The sequence below is a fragment of the Ambystoma mexicanum genome, chromosome 1p (genome assembly GCF_040938575.1).
Source record: "Ambystoma mexicanum isolate Mex_15411 chromosome 1p, UKY_AmexF1_1, whole genome shotgun sequence".
Classification (NCBI taxonomy): Eukaryota; Metazoa; Chordata; class Amphibia; order Caudata; family Ambystomatidae; genus Ambystoma; species Ambystoma mexicanum.
The window spans coordinates 915,272,892-915,296,632 of record NC_090921.1 but is presented as its reverse complement, the minus strand read 5'-3'; the positions used below and the strand labels follow the sequence as shown (position 1 = coordinate 915,296,632).

Below are 23,741 nucleotides of genomic sequence, written 5' to 3'. Positions count from 1 at the left end.
TCTTTTTTGGCTTCCCACAAGAGTGCAGTAGGATCTCTGTGCTCTTCTGCACAATTGGAGATATAAATAATGTATTTATTTATTTAAATTTGTCAATTCATTAAAAAAACGACTGGACGGGTATACCCAAAACTAAGAAAAGAAATGTCTGTGACATTTTTGGATCTTCTTTGGTATGAATTCGTCACGTGTTTTTCATGGTGCACATTTCAATGTAAGGACATTTTACTTTGGGGCAAAATGAATGACATTAGGCTAAAAACGGCTTATTTTTCGTTGCTTAATACTTTGTGACCTGTTTAACAGATTCTGTCCTAACCTTCCATTTGGACGGGCCCGTGACAGGCATTTTCTATGATAAATTTCAGCCTGATCAATCCAGTGAGTTAAAAGTTATTATCAACAGAAGTTTGTGAACAGTCAATACAAATTGGCTGTATCTTAACTACACAGCAGTTGCTGTTCTATATGATGTATGCATATAGTTTAAACATTTCAAAATGCATGAAAACTAATAGGTCATTTCAAATAACAAGCAGCACCACTTAGTAAGCATCCCTGCAAGTTCACCTCATAGTCAAAGCCACTGAGCCATTTAAATTGGGGATTCAAATTAGATCGAAAACTATGCATTTTGCTGCCCTATAAGATAAAAACTTTTTTTCTGGAACATGATTAAAGCTCCCTGTTTTTCATTTTTACATATTTTTACATATAAATACAGATGGAATCACTCTGTGTCCTGTCATTATTTATTTGTAAAATGCACATTAAACATAAATGGAGACCTCTTATTTTGCTGTACAAGCAGCTATTCAAGCTTTGGCCTACTAATGGTTAGTGAAAAGTAGCAAGGTAGGAAGAATAACACAAAACATTTATTATATTTTTCAGCTATTTAAGGCTTCAGAGATGTGGCTCCAGACAGCAGCTACAAAAGGAGCAGCCAGTGTTTTCAAAACGTGCAAGGCCAATCTCCAATTTAATTTTTTTCATTCATGTGGAAAAATATGGGTTCCAAATTACAATTTTCAAAGAGCAAATTATGAATGTGGAAACATACAGAAAATATTACCACAACATGAATATGGATAGATACAGATGGAAATATCAACAAAGAAAAGATAAAACCATGAGCCTTAAATATAATACATGCTATTTAGCTCATTTGCATACCCACAATGCACTTCTCAGTGGCTTTGAACTAGTGGGGAACTTCAAGGCAGGGCTATGGGGAAGCACTGTGGTATTTGAGGCTTCATAGGTAAAATGGAGGTGCAGTTTCAGTGAGGGCTATTTGCGTGCACTGTGCTGTGTTTGATTTGGCCGAAATGGCTTAATCTGCTTTCACATTTCAGGTGAAAGCATTTTTTTTCAAACATGTTTAACCCACCATACCTTTTCTGCTATTTGCTCAACATGCCCCAACCACAATATATAATGTACTGATGATCTTTAATAAGGGTGGAACATGTTTGCAGTTGTCTGAATGCGTGTGAGCTGTCTGTCGTGGGTTGAATAATGCTATGTATGTAGCAGTACAGCCCTGTTCACAGAAACATTTTCCTAGAAAAAAGAATTCATATTTGAGCTCATTTGCATACACATAGTCCATTGTCTGTTGGGCGATCAACGGGAGTTGCACTTCTGGTGATGCCAGATGAAGTGTCACTTTTAAAATGTGAGGCCTGTGACACATTGGTTGTCTAATGTGCTATGGTGCTAGTGGCCGAACTGCATTAAACTGGCAACATTTCTCCTCTGTTGGTAGATCATGTTTGTTTTGTTGAAGAGTGTGGAAGGAGTCCCATCTGTGAATATGTGTTCTGCTTTATCTGTAGAAAATATTCAGAATGAAGACTGAGCAATGCATTATTAATAAAGGGTATGCTGTGTAACAAGAAACAATCCGCTGTGTGTAGGCAGTACCTTTCTCTAAATTATTCGCAATAAAAACATCTACTGCGTACCTTGAAATAACAAACCAGTCGTGGATCCCTCCTTGGTCACCTGCCTGAAAATGTGATCATTATAGTTGTGTCTTGCTGCATTGAAGCAACAGCGACTTTGAACTTTTGAATCGAATGCCCCTCTAGACAAAATAGCACACAGTGGCCTTATTAAAGTTACTGTTAGAATAATGGTTACTGAAATATGTATTCTTGTGGAGGAAAACAGAAAACAAAAAGAAACACACATGCTTTTGTGTTGGCATGGGAAAGCATGCATGCCAACGCTCCCGATTTAGGTGGGAGATTCCCAATTTGTATATAAAAAAATCTACAATTTTTTCTCCATCCTAAAATAATCCTATTGCGGACATAGTTAGTTTGAGTACTGCATCAGGATTATGGATAGTCATAACAGGATAATTATATAAAAAAAGTTTATTGAGTGTCCATCAAGAGTCATTTGGTACTGTATTTCATTCATAGGTTATGTCTTTTTGGTAACCTTTGTAAGGGCCAACATTAACCTGGTGGTGGCACATGCTAATGTTTCTACCTCTACCGGGATTCATCAAGGTGCTTACAAAATCAAAGACCTGTTGTAGACATAAAAACCTGTTATACTAGTTGCACTTAGTTACCCATCAGTGTATTCTGAATGAATTGTTCTTGTGCACTAAAAATGTACTAGGATATTTTTTAAACAAGAGGACAGAATCGAGACCCCTTTAACAGAATAATTTATACAAGAAAATCCTGTCACCTCTTAGCTATTCCCAAACAATACCAACCTTTTTTAGGTTGAACTACATGAGGATTGATAAACACACTCCAAACTCTTATTACAAGACAAACGTTTTAAGGTCTGATCGTGTGAGTATACTCATTGAAAACTCACACCTTTAATCCAAAAATAATGCATCTTTTTACTATACAAAAATTGCTCATAAAAACAGACCACACATATCAAATGTGGTCATTTTCTAAAATTACAAAAATAACTCAATAGAAAACAGAAAAGAAAGTTAGAAAAAAGTGAAAGTAGATAAACACACAATAGGAAAGTAAATCTAACCACAAAGAACCTGTGATCTATTCACTAAATCACCTTGAATTAATTGTTACTTCACAATTTATAACAATTTCTTAAAGCATTGACAGTTTTTTTGCAGTTGTTATTCTTGTACATGTTTATGCATTTGATGCGTACAGACCTAGATACACTTTACAATATGTTGCAGTTGCCTAGAATGCAGTTGCATCTGTAAGAATAAGGAAGAATAGAAGGGGGGAGGGAGGAGGAGAAAAAGCAAAAAAAGAGAGTTAGGGAGGCCATACAGTAAAGGTCTAATCGATGTGTCCTAATTAGGCTCAGTGGAGGTGAAAGTGCACACATATTCCAGGTGGATGTGGGGACATAGGTTGGTGAGTAATTAGGGGCATTGTAGCTGATTATCAATAGTGAGGTTGAGGTGTGAATATTAGTAGACCCCTCTGTGGTTGACAGGTATCGGTCCAGATTGGCAGCATAGGTCTGTGTGCCTAAGTGTAGCATGCGCGCTTATGGTACGTATGAGGAGCAGGTGGCAGTTGTCTGCATGAAGAAATGAGAGAAATCCAGTGCCGGACCATTCCAACTGATATTTACCCTTAAGTTGCTTGTAAATAACCTCTTAGGCTGAGCACTAATAGTGACATAATCCTTCTTTCAACTTGTTTCCAATATTATCTGCATGATGAGAGGTAAAAGTGACAGGTTATATGTCAATAATGGTAAGAAGCAGGTTTACTAATGAATTTGGCCATAGAATGCTGGGTCTACTAATTTCATAAAGTATGTGGTCCTATTTACCTGGTAAACCAAAGTTGTAAGCCTCATGCCTTTTCTTTTAGTCTGTGGAAATGCTGTTTCTCCAGCAATGATACATATACAATGTCTGGACTTATCTAACTCACCACAGTGTGGTGCACATGAGAAGTGATGTGATGTGATGTGTGTTTTTGAATGTTCTGGGTGGGTATATGTGTACCTGTGTAGAGAATGCAATGAGTGAATGTAAGAGAAGGTGTGAGTGCCTGGTGGGTGAATGAGAAGTGATGTGATGTGATGTGATGTGAGTTTTTTAATGTTCTGAGTGGGGGGGGTGTATGCCTGTGCACAGAGAATGTAATGAGTGGATGTAAGAGAAAGTGCAAGTGACTGGTGGATGAATGAAAAGTGATGTGATGTGTGTTTTTTGAATGTTCTGGGTGGGTGGGTGTGTGCCTGTGTAGACAATGTAAATAGTGGATGTAAGAGAAAATGTGAGTGACTGGTGGATGTGTGAATGAGAAGTGATGTGTGTTTTTGAGTGTTCTGGGTGGCATGGCGTGTGCCTCTATAGAGAATGCAATGATTGGATGTAAGAGAAGGTATGAGTGACTGGTGGGTGAATGAGAAGTGATCTGATGTGTGCTTTTGAATGCAAAGCCAACATACAAATGGATTATATACTGGCATATATTGCAGTGACTGGCATGATAATGCATTGGGAAATGCCGTGTGCACTTTTGGTGACTTGCATCTATTGTTTTTTAATGATTTACCCTACACCCTATAAAACCAATTGTTGTCCTTTTACCACATTTTCCCAGAAAGCGTGCTCTGTAATGCACCATTTACACTCATTATTCAAAACATTTACTCTGGGAGCGAGAGGAATCCCCCCCAAAGCCGCCCAACCCATGTTCGTTAGTTTGGGCTCCCTCTCTATGCTCAGTCGCAATCACATACTTGTGGCAAATATTTACACCCTCCAAAAAAACAACTCACCAGCGACCACTGGTGGCTGGTATATTTGTGGACCAGGCACCATCCCCTTCTCTTTATGTTACACTAAAGATCTAAGCTTTGATTGAAAAACATATTTACTTCTTTCACTTGCAGTAGGACATGACCCTGCAGTGGCATAATCATCATGGACATTGCGCACATGTGGTGGTCCGGCGAGGCCCAGGGTGTGGTGTGCCCTGTGCTTTGTAAAGGTGCTTGGGGGGCCCCCACAGCATGGCTCACAGGGGAGCTGCCTCATTTTGTGCTACGCCTTTGGGAACCACTGGGTCTGACAAAGGGGTAGTGTGCAGTATGCGCCTTGAAGTCTGCCAGTGAGTCCCCGGGTGAGAAGCAACTTGTGGGTGTTTTCAGTTTTAAATAACTGTGTGGTGCTATTAATGTATGAGTGCAGCAATTATATTACATTAAACAGTGTTGTTTTAAAAGTGCTCTGGCACATAGTATTGCGCTTAGATAATAAAACCTATGGGGGGTCTTGGGTATATTGAAAGAAATTTTCCCTGGTATTATAGTCCAGCAAAGATAACATTATTAGGTGCACTCCCCTTCATGCATGTAGCCCAGTCTCAAATGTTTCTTCTATCATAGTGATAGCTGATTCATGTATACATTTATGACCAGGGAATTTGTTGATACTAAATCTTGGTCAATTATTTAATTTTCAGGCCTTGCTCGTGCAGCATTTTTCTCCTGGTTAAGCAGCAGCACACGCCTCCCCAGGTCAGTGTTTTTTTTGTCTTGTTTAACACAGCAAAGCCACAGATAACACTTACTTCTGTGTCCATTGATCTATAGATGTTTCATACACCAGCTGTAGTCTGTGTTACAGATTTCAGTTACCCTGTTAGAAATACTGCATTATGTATGTTTTACATGTAGACCCCACATCAAATCTGGAAAATGGCATTTGCCAAATGTGTAATCGTTGGACAAACCATGCCTCCCTCTTTACCTCAGTTCTTATATCTGGCTGAAATGAGAGCACCTGGAAACACGGTGATAGATGCATCTAAAAACATCTGAAGGTCGTTTGCCATCACTTCATGTGATGTCCCTTCGCTGGGGTCAAATGACATCACTTCCTGTGATGTCATCAGAGGGTCAAGGGTTGTGTGATGTCACTTCTGCTACCCCTGGCACTTTACTGAAATGACGTCCGTGTTTGTTAAACGGGGATTAGTGTGCACAGAATTGTGAGCACAGAGGGAACACTGTGCTGCACATCTTTTATTGAATCCACAACTTTGTCTACTTTCCCTTAAGTCCTGGCTGGGCTGTTAAGTGTTCAGTATGTGTATCTTGTTTCCCCTAACACACCAGAGTGTACGAAATTGCACAACATTTTAAACTTAATCAGGCTAAAATGAGTTCCGTGTGCATTTGATGGGATACATGTAACATTTAAGAAGCTACTTCTGCTGCACCGCACGATAACATTGATTTTTATCTGAATGTGAACTCATTGTTGAAGAAATAATGAAACTTCTCATGCCATAACTCTGGCCCGTTCCTAAAAGCTTTTTATTCGTATTGTTCTACAGTATACATTTGCTTCTAATTTGTAATGGCCACATGCCAAAATGTTACAAACGCACCATATATGTGTGGCAAACAATCTGAACTAAGAAATGTCGAGAAAATAATATTGTTTTCAGAGAATAACTACAATGAGACAAGACATAACGCACCATTTCACAATTGCATGCTATTTACTCGGTAGGAAATCTTAACCAACATGTCAAGTTTGTTGACATTAGTTTACTAATATATAAAACCTGCATTGAACACGGTTTCTTTACGTCTGTCATTCATGTCAGAAGCCTGGATATGCAATACCCCACAGGAATCTGAGAAAACATTGCACATTATCAACATTATTGCTCAGTTTTGTTTTCTATAACAATGGTTTGTCATCAAAAGTTATTTAAATTGATTGTTGCCTTCCTTTGTGGTCTTGGTGTTCACTGAATTTGAATGTGTGAAGTAATTAAAAAAAACGCTGCTCACAAATCTGACATGCATTCAACATGCTATGCAGATTAGCACTCATTCTATAAAACATGCAAGTCCAGTATTAAAAAAGAAGAAACATTATATTAGGGAGCACTTAGCAGATATGGCAAATGTTAAGCTGCCTGGCAACCTACTATATGGAAGTATCTGGTGTGTGCCCAATACTTTGTTATGCATTAGGTCTGTGGATCATCAAAAAAGGAAGAAGTGTCGCTATGCCGGGGGTAAAGAGCTAAAGTGGGGGTCGTTTGATTCCTAGGCCTCCCCTGAATAGCTCTATGTATAAGCAATAAATGCTAGGGTCAATTTTTTGAGAAAATAAAACCTCTTAGTACAATATATGAGATACAACCGTGAGGCATTTTTCACATAACAAACGTTTTTTAATATATATAATATAATATATGTCAAGCATTAGACGAGTGAAAAATCAACAAAGAACTAACAGAGAAAAAGCAACAACAAAACATTTTCGTGAGTCTTCAAACATATAAAACAAATTGGTGCGGTGTGGCACACACCTAAATTCGGTCTGTTATTTCATCACAGAAAGAAATGCATTAAAGTCAAAAACGGTGGTGTCCAAAGAGCAACAGATATGTATAGCGGTAAAGATTTGGAAAACTGAAAAGATATAACCGGGAATACGGTTAATGTTGGCAGCAAAGTGGTAGGACCTGGGTATGTCTATCTGTCCTGCCAGGGTCTCGGGGAGAATTCTATCCAAGACAAACACCCTTTTGTTGTGCTGCTCTAATCAAGGAGTCTATCCTTAATGTTCCCAGTGTGAAGATCTGGAAAAATAAAATCAAGACAGAAATGGCCTGGGATTATTGTTCAGGTATATCGTCTGTTTCCAAGGTTTTTGCCAACGCAGTGGGGGAATCTATTCCAATGGAGGCGAAAGGATGTGAGGGTAGAAGAAAAAAATTCCCAGCACTCCCCTCACGTTCTTGCGTTTCGGCGGAGACTGGTCCCATAAAGGTTAAGGATCAGATTTGATGTTCCGCCTTCTTCAGGGCCGGTGAGTTCTGGACGTCTATCAGGGAACAGATCCAGTGTGTACGGCGGTGCCGTGGAGCTCCCGAGGGGAAACACGAACAGCACTGCTGTGTGGTTCCAAGCGGGCCTGCTGCAGTCAGCTGCAGTCAGGGCAGCCGTCAGCTGGGTAGTCTGCGTATCGTGTGCATTAGGTCTGAGCAGATGTGCTGATATTCACCTCAATCTCTTGCCCCACATGATTGGTGGAAATGTAATCTAGGTAGCTCATCTTAGATTTAAATTGTTCTATTTTATTGTTTAAAGCACAGACCTAGCTCGAGAGCAGTGAGCAGTGGAGCGCTGTAGAGAGTGAGGCTAGGAAGCCTTTGAACTGACATCGTTTAACATCGTTTAACAGAACAGTACTGTGAAGTCTGTGCATCAGTATGTGCGTCCATTGGAATTAATACTTGGTCAGGTGCTGTTGAAAGAGGCATGTTTGAGAGATTTGCAAATTTGGAGAATTGTGGAGAATTGTGGGAGCATTTCCTAGCTGACATCAGGATCGAGTTCCCGATGGTGGGTGCATGATAAGAGAAGGATTAATTGCGGCTCCTCTATTTGCAGACAAGTTGGTCAGTTTGCTGCATGAGGCGCATGTGCCACCAGATATGTAGAGCCTAGCCACCAGGTATGCTGATGTGCTACTCGTGACTGCTTTGTAGATGTTTCAAGCAGTCTTGAACAGTAGCCTGGCTTGGAGTGGAAGCCAATGTATTTCTCATAGGATGTGGATGATTCAGTCAAATTTCCATGGTCCGTAATAAGACATGCTGCAGCTTAGTGGACTACTTTTAGAGGAGCCAAGTGAAAAGCCAGGATCCCTGTTAGGAGAGCATTTTCTCCATAGGTGTGTGAGACCACCAGGGCTTGCACTACTTTCCGAAAGTCTTGCAGCGGGATGAAGGGTTTGATATGTCAAAGGGTAGAGATTCTGAGCCAGGCTATTTGAGCCTTCTTAGCTATGAGTTTCAGCAAGGGCAGGCTGCTGTCAGTGGTGAAGCCTAAGGATTTTGTTGAGTCTGAGAGATGTGAATGAAATCCTTCTAGGCACATGTTTTTGAGCCACTGTTAGACAAGTTTATTTTTTAGCGGGTGGACCAATGAGAAAGACTTTAGTCTTGGATGGGTTTAGTTTGAAGCAAGTAATTCTCACAAGATTCTCCATATAGACCCTGATTCTACTGACCTGGATGGAAAAATAAGTCAACCTGTCCTGCACCACCTTAGTACATGTGAGAAGCATCTTCCACAACACTGTCCACCTCATCAAAGGTCTCAGCAAATATGACCACATTACATCCACAGTCATTGAGCTTCACTCTGTACCTCAAAAACACAAATCTCCTTCAAAGACAGCAGAATTATATATAACGTTTTCACCATGTGGACTACCCACTACCTGGCAGCCATTGGCATCATCTTTGGCAGACAGCACATAACCGGATGATTGGACTTGGCCAGACTAGTGCAACAAAAATGAAAAAAAAATGAAAGAACTAGGAAATAAGGAAAATAGGAAACAAGCATTCCCTGCCTGCACCGCCAGACTGCAGAACCTCATAGCCACCCACATCATAGTTGGCAGAATGCTTATGTCATTCAGAAAAGAAATCAAGACCCTTTGCACTAAGTAGCAGCTTTTCATACTCTATACGAAACACCCACAGGCCCACTCAGCCCAATTTCTCTCATGATGATCATTGTTTGCAGCCCAGCCTCTGTTGCTCCACCACACGTCATTTCCGTTGCATTACACGTATCCCTTTAATGTTAATGCAAACTATTCTCTGCTACCCGAAATGGTATGCAGCTAATACTGTAAATGGAGTGTTGTAAGGGCCAGTCACACTGTAACCATCTAGTGTGTGCTGTAACCCCTACCAATGTACATAACTACCTGAATTCACAAAGGTATTTACACCCTCACTAAATTTATTAAAAACATTAAAAATACACAATTACACCGATGCTAAATATGCATGTTGGAATACATTGTTTGGCATATTGTCTATCCATGTTTCCTTTTCTTCAATACATCTAAGTTCTCAGTCAAATGAAAGATATTCCTTCCACCATGACATTCATTGATATGTATTTTACATCTACCTTGAAGAACAATATTGCATCTAAGGGCTATGATTACTAGTCGAACAGAAACACAGGCTCAAATCCGGTATGGGCAGATCTTTCACAGTAAAGGCGGCTCAGATATGGAATGCCCTTCCGATGGCTCTGAGAAGCCAAGAAAACCACCTCCAATTTCGAAAACTCCTGAAAACCCACCTATTTAAATAGTCCTCTTGATACCCACCAGAGCCAGAGATCTGGATGTCTAATTTACCCGTACTTATTGTGTGTCACAGCGCCCTGATGCCTGCGGGCTTACGGTGCTATAGAAGCATATAAATAAGTAAATAAATACTAAAACAGCAGCATCCGCGGTATATTATGGGAACTGTAGCTTTTCAAATTAGGCATCAGCGGCTATTTTTCTGGAAAAGTTTTCACAGATTTCTGTATAAAATAGACAAACACATACAGGGATACATGTGGGGAAATACACTGGGATGATTGTGCTTCAGGAGCATGGACACTCTATATGTGCCTGATCCTTAGTGGCTCTGTGCACCACTTTAGGTAAGCAGTGACCTTATTGGTGGCAACACACCCTGTCGTATTTACACTTCCATTAATTTGCCCTGGAGCACAATGAAATGCTGGGAAATGTGCAGTTCACTTAGTTATGTCATGCCAGAGTGTTCAAAAGCCCAAACCTTACCATGGTTGTGGAACATGCCACACATTACCAAACACCTGACTTGGGGACCGGTAGAGTCCATGAGCACATTCAATTTCAACGCCCTTCTGCTGGTGAGTGGTGTGCATTTTCCAGCTTGTATTGTGTTTTGTAGTGAGAACATGCACTGTGCCCAATGGGATTCGTATGATTTTATGAGTGTGAAAATGATGCAGTTACTGTGTTTGTGGATGTCTACTTAATTTCCCCCGCCTTTCTTCTTTTCTTCTTTTTACTCTTTTCCCCTATTCTTCTTTTCACCTTTTCTCTTTCTCCTTTCCGCAATTATCTTCCCCTTTCTTCCCGACCTCCTGCTCCCCCACCCCGTTGGTTTTATGTGTGGAGAGTTGCCTGTCTCTCTTGAGAGCACTCTCGTGATACCTCTCTCGGAAGCTTCACTGATACATGTATCTCGAGTAATGGCAGCTAGACTGACTATGGAGAGAGTTATGACATTGCAAGCACATGTTCAATGCCCATTTCACTGTACCGAGATCTGTATAGAATAATTATGCTATTATCACCTACTAAAATCAATACAAATGTTGTAAAAAGGAAGGATCTACTGTGGTTCTCCAACTGCACTTCCACTCTTGGTTGCTCCATTTGCTAAAATGGTGGTTCTTCGTAGGTTTGTTGAAAAGATAGAGGCAAGATTTGTATGGAATCTCTTATTTAGTAAGTCCTTTGCTAAGAGAAGTTGTTTGATAATTGAGAACTGGTTGTTACCGTAAAACTTGTCAACCTCTTTATACAAAAATAACCTTACCTCCAATATAATATTTTCCCATTTAAAAACACGCCAGTGTCATATAATATGTGTACAATAGTTTCCCATCCGATAAAAGACAAGAGCATGAATGCAGAGTGTGATGCATTCCTCGGTTGCTTCAATGTACTTCAAAGGGCAACGTATCTCGGAGCATAATACAAAAACTTTGCATCAGCGCAAGTCCAATTTCTTATGGTATACCGACATACTTGCTCACATGTTATAAACATATGCTTTCAATGCACATTTGCAGCAGGCAAAGTTTGCCCTACAGGGTAAAAATCACGATTTGATTAAAAGGATCGAAAAGCAGCTTCTGAGTATCTGGCATCACCCAATAAGCAGGAACTACCTCTGCATGACCAGGGGCTGTTATATAGCATGCCACACATGTAACTCTAGTATGAGATGACAACTATAGCTTTTCAGCATCATAGATGACCCCATTATACTTTAGGGCCTGATTCATGGAACATTTTCCTATGGGATTGCACCGTTATAAAACACTTCCATGAATCAGGCCCTATGTCCTCTAGAAGTGTCCTAAGGCTCATTCCTAAACACGGAGTGTTAATGTCACATAGGTGTGTTGGTATAGTACCAGTTGGCCTGGGAGCCAAATGTAGCTCCTGGTAGCTGTTGTCATGCCAACCAGGCCCTCCTATGCCACAAACAGGAGCTAAATAGCACCAAGCTCCCAGCCATTTAGGTCCCTGACCTGGTGCTAATAACATGTTGTGTTAGAACTGGGTCATCTTTGCACTTCTGCAAACATGCATTGAAATAATAGTTGGTTGCTCTAGTGCAAAATGTGCGGTGTTGTTAAACATGGTCAAAATTGCACTTGCACTAGTGCTCAGTTTCTGTACTCTGGCCGTCGATGTCTTTTAAACGTGAATACTTGGTTACCATGGTGGCTATTAAATGAGGATGATGCAATTTACATTGTGAGAAAATGTTTAAAAAAGAAAAAACATGTTTCACTTCCACTCTTTACTGAACATAGCATAGTGGGACAACAATGTTGGAATTGTTTTAATCAGATTTGAAAGGAATTGACTGAAACAGTATCCCTCCAGACCATTCAGAATGTAAAGGTTGGAAGTACATTTGCGGCATTGCTAGTTTTCAGTGCCTAGTTGCGTTCAGGGTGCATTATTCCAGCTTCAGTTGTTTAGGTGGCCAGTTTCAGAGGTGAAGTACTTGTTCCTTTTAAAAGTCGTCACATGGCCAACTTCAATTGTGAAGTGTTATATTAACGTAAACAAAAATCAAAGGTCACGACTCAGACAGCAAAGAAAGTATTTGCTTCAACTTGAATACTAACATTCAAAGCTCTAGTGCAAAGACTCTTTGCACCGTGCTAAATGTTCCATGAATTAGGTCCTACATTTCTTCATTGAGGCCTCGAGTAACCATCATTTCGCAAGATATATGCTTTCAAGTTAATCTCCGTGTACATTTGTCGTATTTCTTCCAAAGTGGAACACACGTGGCAATTTTCCATTCTTAATGTTCTGTGACATGGGTGATGAGGAGATCACTGATTATATATTCCATGTTCCAGTTACTTTGGCCTGAGAAATTCCAAATGTGCTTATATTGTGTGGAAGTGCTTCAATGTGTTTGTGTATGTGCTTGCAACCACCTGTGGTAGCAGCCTCTCCCTGGAGCTAGGGAAGGCAACTAGTCGAATTTGGTGGTTCTGCAAATTTCATGACAAGACTGTTGCTTCAAGGACGTCATTTGGTGGTTGCCAGTAGCAGTTGCGACCTTTGACCCTGCCTTTGTGACCCCTGGCATAAGGATTGTAGAGGAAATGTGAAAATCAAAATAAAGGGGGTTCTTAGAGCCCACTTTAATTTCGGAAATCACACTGTGAAGTTTGCCTTTCCTCTAAGGTGCTATATTCACAAAGTTGTAGCTGAATATACGTGTTTGTTCATATAAGCTGGGCAGCCTGGATGGCCCACAGCTTTTTCTTTAGAGTCAACTTGAATATTTTATGTTTCTGAGACTGCAAAAATAGTCCACGTTTTGATGTTTCTGTGGCCTAGATTGTCCTGTAGCTAGGTAAAATAGGTGGTATTATATCACACTATTTTGATTCATGGGCTTCATGTCTGACTCCTGATTTCTCCTCCTTCGAAGAGCTGTAAATATAGATGTCATTACTATGTGATGTAGTGTAACAGCATTACAGAGTGCTTGCCACTATGAAAGGCAATAGTACTTACGTTATCAACACCAGAAGGATGAAGGGCTGAATTTATTTGCATTTTTAAAGCGCTCACACAGCCCGTGGGCATCGAGGCGCTGTTATACAAATTGTTGTTTGTTGTTGTTGTGTTAGTTGCGCATTTATAACGCCTTTAAACACCCAGAGGTTTGTAATCACGGACCCGGGGATCGAACCATTGTTGCTTCGTGTCGTCTTGCTTCCAAGGCGCGCACATTGCCGCTGAGCTATCCTCCTAGGAAATTTTGAAATATGGACTTGAAAGTGCTGGCTGGCACATGTCAAAGTTGAGTGTTTAACTCACTGAGCCATCCAATTGTGATACAGTATGCTGTGTAATCAATTGTGTGGTTAAAAAGAAACATTTATTCATCTACCTCCCCACCACACTCTCCCACTCAAGTCCTTTCAAAGCAAAATATAATATGGCTATTATCAGCTTTACTAGCGGGCAATGACATACTCCCCCTCTTGTAATAATAAGAGTTATGTTAATATGAAATGTGACCCCCCCACCCAGAGCCAACACATTACCAAATGCTGTAGTTGGCACATTTAAGGAGAAATAGCTGGTAATATACCTCAGTGGGGGTAGTGCTCAATGCTGGGTTCTATGTGTGATCTGCGGGTTGCGAGTTTGAATTGTAGCGAGGTCCACTCAAGCGTTCATCCTTCTGAGGTCAACAAATGAGTATTTGAGTTGCAGGGGAAATATTATTTTATATAACTGTTTTTTATGCAAAGTGCTTTGATAAAAGCCCTTTATAAGCATTGTATTATTATACATGCCTTAGTGTTAGCATCAACAAATCCAAGCAAAGGTTCAGATACTCACAATCCTTTAGATGCAAGTGATGATGTATAATTGCGCATCACATCAATCATGCCCCCCCAAAATAACAGCAGCCCAATCCACAAAGGACATCTGAGGCTCATTCAGTTTCCCTTTTTCATACCCTCGTGCATTTGCAGAATTCAGGGGGTCTTTCTGCACATTAAACGCATATCCCAAATTCATAAAGGGATGCATGCACCTTTAAATGCACACACATGAGTGTCATCTCCGTGTGCCTGTTAAAAACAGTCACGAGGGAGATGCAAATCATGGCAGTGTTAATTGTGACCCTCTTATTATTTTTTTCTTTAAGTTTGACAACAGTGCTTTAAATCACGGCTGTCACACTTTTTTTTCCCATTTTTTTAGAGACGGCCCTGTAAGCACTCATCTCTGTGAAATAACCTCCAAGTAACTACTCTGGTATATAAAAACGTTTCATGTCTGCTTTCGTACCGTTTTAATATTTTATGAAATGCAAGCTTATGTATGTTTTTTACACCCTTCAATTATTTAAAATGATGTCATTGGGGTTACATGTTATGTGATATTGCACATGAGGTCATCAGGGTGAAAGGTCATATGAAATCATTTTCTGTGATGTTATCGGGTGCATGTTGTCACTTCAGCTAAACCTGGCATTTTGGTTGAAGGGACGTCACTGTGTTGCTTCTGCCTTTTTCTTTTAAGGAACTCAAATGGGGGCTTGGATATGTGTTTCCCCTTTATTAGTACGTTTCAGTTGTACCAGTGATGAGGACATTCTGAATGACTATAAAAAGCGACTGATTTTCATTAGTAGTTTCCAGCAGCCTATCCATAGGAAAAAGGTGCGGATGACAACAAGGTAGAAAATAGACAGAATGTGCACCCACTGCCTTCGCAATGAGTGATCCCCTCACTGCGATGCGTTTGATCTCATCTGCAGCCTTGGTTTTCACACCTGCCACTCAATGAACTCTCATTGATCGCTGGTGCATTAGTTTAGTTTGAAGGAAGATTGTGATGGAGCATTTAGGTTTCCTACACCGCACTGTGCAGGCCCGATTCTCTGAGTGACATATTCTCATCTGCTCGGCAGATCAGTGGCACATCTGGCAAATTGAGCATCACTTTGGAGACTGAACATGGCCGTCTGATTCTTTCAGAGGAATTAAATGAAAGTCATTCATGGAATGCAGCAGAAATCGGATCAGAAATTGGGGATCAATTATGCAGGAAGATTGGAACTTGTGTTCAGAATCACATTTACAGGTTTTCCTAAATGTACTTTCTTCTGCTTGGAACTTGTACAATTCTTGTATGGTCCCTTTTGCTTTGTTGTTGTGGCCGCTACCGGATCACCGGAGCAGGCCAACGCAGATGTCGATATCAACCGACGCAGACCTTTGGGCTGCGTTCACGCAGCAAGCATTCAACAGGGGGCACCCTGCACGCGCTGGATCACCAGAGCAGGACACCATGACTGGGGCACCAAGCACACTGCAGCCTCAGCTCTGGGGGCCGGGGTTGCTCCAATAGACATTCAGGTGGGACGTTGCTGCCCAGCAGGGGCACTGTCCTGATGCAAGGCCACACCAGTGGGCCTGCTGCATGCTACGTGGCACCAGCATGGTGCTCTCAGTAACACGCCGGAGTCAGCTCTTTGTTCGCCTGACGAGCCGGAAGCAGCTTTTCCCTTTTATTGGGTTGGTCACATGATAACCACCATTTGAACAATACACACATCCTGGAAGCTACCAAGCTCCCAGGAGAGGATGACATGCAACAATTGTGTTACTTCTCCAGAGCGAAAACCAATTGAGTGAATATTTGGGTACTCAAGTTTTAGTGCAATATGTACAACAAGTATACATCATTATAGGTATTAATGCAAGGTGAGGGTGTAAGGTAATACTAGATTGTTTGCCTTAGGCTATATCACCATACTTATGAATATCATATAAATGTGCTAAGGGTGCAGCCATCCAAGGAGAAGCCAGCTTAGTCGCAGGCACAAAGGTGTTCTGTACTTCAATGTTGGAATCATGAGAACGGATTATCTGGTTTCCAAATACCCTACCTCATGGCCAGAGTGCAACCCACATTGCCCCATCCCGATTGTCAGCTATGGGGGCACACGTCCTTTTCACTGTATGCTGTTTCTGCTGCGTTGAAGAGTTTATTCTTCCTGTTGATATTTCCATTTGATTTTGAGCCAAGCATGGGCAGTGTTATTTTTAATATTGTATTAATTGCATAGTCCAAGGAACTATTTGTTCATATTAATTAGTGGTTGGCAAACTCCCCATTAAGTGGCTCCCGTGATTTAACAGGTCACTGATCAAAAACTGTGGCGACCAATGGCAATGTGCCGGCCAACATTGTCGAGGGGACCTCAAACCTGACTCCACACTACACTTATTCCATGGTATCCCTCACACATCCCCAGCAACTGGAAACATCAACTCCCCTAAACAAAATGGTTAAAACATGTTAATTCTATGTCCAGCACAACATACAGTGTGTAACATACCCCATTGGCAAGTGGGGGTACCAGTATGGCAGAGAGGCATGCTTTTAGTCGTGCGGGGGATGTCAGTAGCTTGTCTCTCACTCAGGACCCCAATGTCTTATCCATGGGAGAACTCATCCCAAGGGAGAAAAAAAAAAACTGGTGAAGTTCTAAAAGTTCCTGAGACATAAAACCACAAAAAATAGGTGGTTCTCGTTTTGCACGAGCTGTCCCACTCACACCTACTTTACCCTCAAATTTCATGCACACACATCGTACAAATCCTCATGCTTCCTAGCCTAGCAATTATAATATTAAGTGATGATGATGATGTTGACATTGATTGTGGCTCATAGGAGAGATTGGGGCTCATGACCCGGAAAGTCAACAGCAGTGAAGACCACCACACTGGCAGTTATGTGCGTCACTGCCATTCTGACCAGTTGTCTGCACAAAGATGGAGGATGGAATGTAAAGTCTACTCTGCCTCTTACCCCTTCTCCATACAGGAAATTCGTCCCCATCACTGCCCGAATTAACGTTTGTTAATGGTGGAGATGCTGGCTCCCTATAGGCCCTGCTTGTTTTGCACACGTGTCAAATGTAGGAGCATCCATTGAGATGTATTGTAATACTGGCCGCCATGCATATACAATGCAGTTGGCATTTCTGCTTTTTTCGAGTTTGAGGGTTTGAAAGAAGCCCAGACTGCCTGGATTGTTATGCCTTTTTGATCCCTTGAAGAAAAATATCAAATGTATATACAGTGGACCATGGGCATGCAGGTGGTTGTGATTCTCAGTGTGCAATTTATAATCGATATAAAAGGAGCTGCATAATGTTTCTCTGGGTAATATGTTTTTCTGCATGTTCACACCGGGGAGGTGTTCACTATTAGTTGTGTCCCCTATGAAAAGTCTAAGCAATGCAAGCGAGACATTTAGTTTCTCTCACTCCATTGAAGTTGCACGCTCCGCCACATTCCATTAACGATCATGCTTTCTTTCTCAGTGAAGCGATTTGCCATATCATTTACCTTTCATGGAAGCGTTTTCTTGAGAAAATAAACCACATATTATTATCTTTTCGATGACGACAATGGATGCCAACATGCTTTAACAATGTTCACGTGATTCACTTTCATTGTCGTTATATGCTATCGTTGTCTTTCATTGTTTGCTTGATGCAAATATGCACATATACTTCAGTACATTCACACAGCTTGTTATGATTGGCACTGTTAATATGTTTTCCATTGTTGCACTGTTCAGATGAAATGACAGATGGAGGATGTGTTATCTATTTGCAATTTTTAGCACATCTATAACATAAATATATGAATACAATACAGATAAAGTATGTTCTCATAATGAACATCTAAGGTTCATTGCTTTGCTTTCTTTTGGTTCACAATTCTGTATTAACTGTTGTTTTACCGAAATAAATTACTAAGTGGTAATTTATTTTGACCCGAGCACTGCATAGTATTATTTTTAACATTGTAATACTTACATTGTCCACGGTACCTTTAGCTCATTTGAACTAGGGATGGGTGAACTCCCAACAAGTGACGCCTGAAATTTCACAGTTCACTGATCAAAAATGGTGGTGACCCATGGTAATGTGTGGGTCAACTTTGGGGATGGGAACCAGCCCTGCCCCCACAATAAACTTTCCCCATGGTCTCCCACACACATCCCCACCAACCGTGAACAACACCAACTCCCCTAAAGATGGTTCAAACATTTGAATTCTATTTCCACCCAAAAATACAAAGTTTAACAAACCGTGATGAAATGTGGGGGCCCACCAGGTCCCAGAATGGCAGTGAGGCATGCTTTTGGGCTGTGTGGGTGATGTCGATGTCAGTAGCTAGCCTCCCTCTCAGGACCCTAATGCATTGGGACTCAAACCCCCTAAAAATTAGGTAGTTCTCGTTTTGCACAAGATGCCCCACTTACCTCTAATTTAATCTCACATTACATGCGAATAAGACATACAAATGCTCATGCTAGCAATGACAAGAGAAAGTGATGATGATGATATTAACATTGATTGTGGCTTATAGAAGAGATTTTGGCTCATAACCTGGAAAGTCAATAACAGGCAAAACCAGCACACTGGCAATTATGTAGGTCATTGGCTATTCCGACCATTTGTCGGCCCAAAGCTAGAGGATGGAATTTAAGTCTCCTGTACCTCTTATCCCTTCTCCAAACAGGAAATGCATCAGCGTCACTGCCCAACTCCGCTTGTTTTACACAGGTGTCAAATTGATGTGTGAAATTCAGCAGAATCCATAGGGATTCATTGTAATACTGGCCACCAAGCACGTACATTGCAGTTGGCATTCCTGCTTTTTTCCAGTTTGAGGTTTAGCGGAATGCCAGAAAGCCTAGATTCCTACGCCTTTGCTATACCTTACAAAACATTCTCAAAAGTCATAGACTGGGCCATGGGCAGCTAAGTGTTAGTGGGGCATTCTTGTGTGCATTTATTGACTTGTAGTTTTGGATTGTCCATCAAGTGTCCTGAACTACAAGTCGCAAATGCAAAGTAAACAGGAAATCTGAATGATCATCTTCCAAATGAGAAGGGAAGTGTGGCATATAACAATATATAAAAGACATGTAACTTGAATATATTCATGATTTCTCCTGCACTTCTATTTGTTTTGGTTATATGTCATTATGGGATCTGTAAGTTGTTGAAGGAGGAGGTACATAGTTTAGAATCAGAGCGCGGGGGGGGGTAACATATATTTTTTTCAGCTGGTGAAAGTGAGAATAAGGGGCTGGAGAGGAGTGGTGTCTACTTGCCCCACCCTTATCAAAGTCTAAAAGTAGTGCACTATATTAAGGAAATAATGGGACTGTGTGCCAAGCCCCTCCCTTGAGCTGCAAAGAAAGTGTTGTTTGCGCTGGCTCATGTGCAATGGAAGACGCACAACTGTCATTAACCAATTGGTAGTGCAGCTCAAAAGACCTTCTTAAAATCATGCAGTGATTGGGTGAACATTTCCATGAAGGAGGCCACTTGGATCAAAGGCATGCCTGTTAACACTACCTAGTCCAGAATACAGAGTATTATAAAATATACTGTTTTAAATAATAAAAAAAAATCTTGATCCCTGCTCTGCCAGCATTCTAGGACCATCTTTCAACCACTATGCCATAGTGGCTTAGTGCATCACAGTGCAAATATGTCCAATTATAAAAGGCTAAGTATGAAACTTGTGAAAATACAAATAATAATACCATTGGACCATAATGGTTAAGTGCTGTGTTTCGAACTTGTGCAGGCCAGGATTCTCAAAATCAGAGTTTAGCACTTATTTCATTTGTTCAGTTTTATCGTGTTGTCCAGAGATGGTGTAATACATGTTCCATTCTGTTGTATAATGTTGCAGTAAAAATATGTGGTTCATGTTTAATCCATATTACGAAATGCAAAGTGCATGTAGATTCATACCAATTGCGACCTCTCGTGCCAAAACATCCTTGCACCGAGAGGTACAAAAGGCAAAGTGTCGGCAGGTTCATGCCATGCCAATTGCAACCTCTTGCGCCAAAACTTCCTTGCACTGAGAGGTCCCTGCGCCCAACTGGCTGCGGCTAACTAAGCGCACCCAAACAGGACCTGCTGCAAGAATAACATATGCCCAGGTACTATACGCACCCATAGCAAAAATCAAAAGCTGGCACCAATGAATAGGCCATGTTGCCTAATACATGAGCCCGCCTTACAAGACCACTTGGAGAAACATTGCCTAAGTGGGGTAGATCCCTACTCGCTTTGAAACTAAGCATGGTCCGTCCCAGTTACTGCATGGATGGGAGAAAGTTCACAGTCCTGAATGATGTGTGTTTTCTTAGTTTTAAATATCTCATAACACACATCATCTGCCATTTCTTTTTTTTTAAAATGTGCTACTGTCGTACCTTGAAAGTTTTATACTCAGAGACAATTTTGTTGACTTTTGCTGAATTTCATTCTGGTAATTGTAGTCTTACAGTCAAGGTGGGGGGAATAATGACACAATTGTACTCTTTTTCCCTAACATGAGTTCTGTAAGGATTTATATATTTGAGTGACACTATGGTATGTGTACATTTCAAATTAGCTTAATAGAGCAAAGTATTCTTGAAAGCCAGACATGGGGGTGAGGACAGGTAATTATGAAAGGGCAAGTAAGTCATGAGTATTTGTCCATGATGTGGGAAGAGAGTGTACAATCCTGGGCACTTATTTCTCCCTTATTATGGCTGCTTTTTAGGGCAACAGTAAAGGACACATGTGGGTGGACAGCGTAACATTTTTTCAGAGAATGAAGCAATCCTTTTGGTGTTTTGAGGTTGGCAAGCTTGCTGAAGTATTTGGTTACCAGGATTTTCCTCAGGTTGTCATGTTCCTAGTGCAGACACTTACCCATAAGACCACAAGCACATGTTTCGTATTGGGATTTTGTTTTCCATTGATTATTTCACTACAGATTGCTGGGTTTAAAAGGTGAGCACCTTTTATACTTTGCCAGCATATTCATTGGAAGATTTAATCTCTCAGGTTATTTTTGTAGTGGTCATTACTTTTTTTAAAAGTCCAATGCTATTTTGTCTTGCACACTTTCTTCTAAGGAGCAGGTCAATTGAACCACATTTGTATATTTCACTTTAAAATATATGGTCACTTACTGTGCATATATTCATGGGTGCCAGCCTTTCTTTTTCGCTATGGGGGCAAAAGAGCCTGGGCATATGTTATTTTTGCAGCTGGTCATTTTTCCCCCCTTCATGTGCTACATAAATGTGGTTAGTTGGGGTTGTGTGATTTATCACAACAGTCACCAAGAGACCAGCCATAAAACAAGGGGCTTGTAGCAGGCTGCTTAACCAAAGTGTGTGATACTCAGTAAATCGTTAAATCGCACAGGATATTAACTAAAAAACATTGGGAGTTCTCAAAGCCTGCAATCTTTTATACATCATAAAAAAAATGATATTTGTAAAGCTACAGTGACATTGGGGTGAAAAATCCCCAATGACGCAAGTCTCCCATCCATGCAGTAACCAGGACTGACACTGATTAGCTTCAAAGCGAGGAAAAGGTCAGCCCCCTCAAGATAAAGTGCTTAATAAATGAGGCAAAGTTACAAGATCACTTGGAGCAACATGTCCTATGGGGACCGGCCCTTCCTCACTTTGTAGCTAAGCAGGGGTGGTCCTGGCTACCTCATGGGTGGGAGGCAGTCCACAATCTGGTGCCATGGGTTTGCTTCATTTTTGACATCTCATAACACAATAAAAAAAACACATGGCATCCACATTTTTTTAAACCTTTCCACTGTCAGTTCTTAAAAGTATTCCACACAGAGACATTTCTTTTTTCCTTTTGCTGAATTGCTTTCTGGTATTTGTAGTCTGCCAGTCAAGGGTGGGGGGGGGTCAGAGGGGTAATGGCACAATTGTACACTTTTTGCCTTATATAGTTCAATATGGATTTATATATTTGAGTGACACTATGGAATGTGTACTTATCAAGTTATCTTTATAAAGCAGAACATTGTTGGAAGCCAGACATGAGGGTGAGGATGGGAAATGATGAGAGGGCAAGTAAGTCATGGGTTTTAGCCCACAATGAGGCAAGAGAGTTTTTAATGCTAGACTCTGGTGCAGTTATTCTCCCCTGATTGTGGCTGCTATTCAGGGCACAATTAAAGGACACATGTGGGTGAAGAGCTTAACGTTTTTCAGAGGGCGGACGCAACACGTGGGGTTTTTTGAGGTTGGCAAGCTTGCTCAGGTATTTTGCTACTAGGAAATTACTCAGGTTGTGATGTTCCCAATGCAGATACTTACTCACAAGACCACAAGCACTTGTTTCACATTGGGATTTTGTTTACCAGGTCATATTTCACAACAGATTGCTGGGTTTAAAAGGTGAGTATCTTTTCTACATTGCCAGCATATTTATTGGAACATTTCCTCTCTTTATTTTTCTGATGTTCATTCCTTTTTTTGAAGTCAAATGCTATTTTGTCTTGCACACTTTCTTCTAAGGGGAAGGTCAAATGAAGTACATGTGTATATTTCACTTCAAGATATATGTTCACTTACTGTGCGTATATATTCATAGGTGCCAACTTTTGATTTTCGCTAGGGGTGTGGAAAGTACCTGGGCATATGATATTCTTGCAGCCGGTCATTTTTTTTTCAGTTACCATGCTGTTTAAATATGGTTAGTTGGGGTTGTGTGAAACAACACCAAGAGAGCGGCCATAAAGCAAGGAGCTTGGAGCACGCTTCTTAAACAATGTGTGTGGTCCATGGCAAATAATGTAATCTCATTGCGCGTTGCCTAAAAAACATTGTGAGTTTTCAAAGCCTGCAATCTTTTATACATAACAATACCGCTGTCAAAATAGGACAAATTCAGTTTGTGATTGATGAACGTCTTTGAGCGATGGGTTGCAAGTGTTTGGCTAGTGGTTTGGTAGTGTTCGTCCAGGCCCAGAAGCAATGTGATCAATGACATTTGTTATGTCATCTTTGATGTCATGTGTGTTAGCATTAGCACTGCACGGTGGTGGCATGAGTTATGGTTGCTTAGCTTATCAGAACTGGCAAATTTCTAGGGGTTTTCGGTTTTCACCATAACGTTTTCATCATAACATCCCTTTAACAATGTTTTTTCACTGTCTTTCATATGTTTTTATTAGTGCAACTTAACCATAACGACCCTTTAACATTTTTTCACTGAATATATATA

The 23,741-nt window shown here is 40.8% G+C and overlaps 1 protein-coding gene across 4 annotated transcripts in view; it reads left to right on the top strand.

The window, feature by feature from the left end:
* Positions 1 to 23,741, top strand: part of CDH11 (cadherin 11) — a 327,320-nt gene that overhangs the window by 131,657 nt on the left and 171,922 nt on the right. For 2 of the 4 annotated variants that reach the window (XM_069653002.1, XM_069652985.1), the window contains exon 2: positions 5,448 to 5,502. The exons of the other annotated variants lie outside the window; for them this stretch is intronic. The gene's annotated coding sequence lies outside the window, so the exon portion shown is untranslated. The remainder of the gene's footprint in view (positions 1 to 5,447; positions 5,503 to 23,741) is intronic. 4 annotated transcript variants of the gene reach the window in all.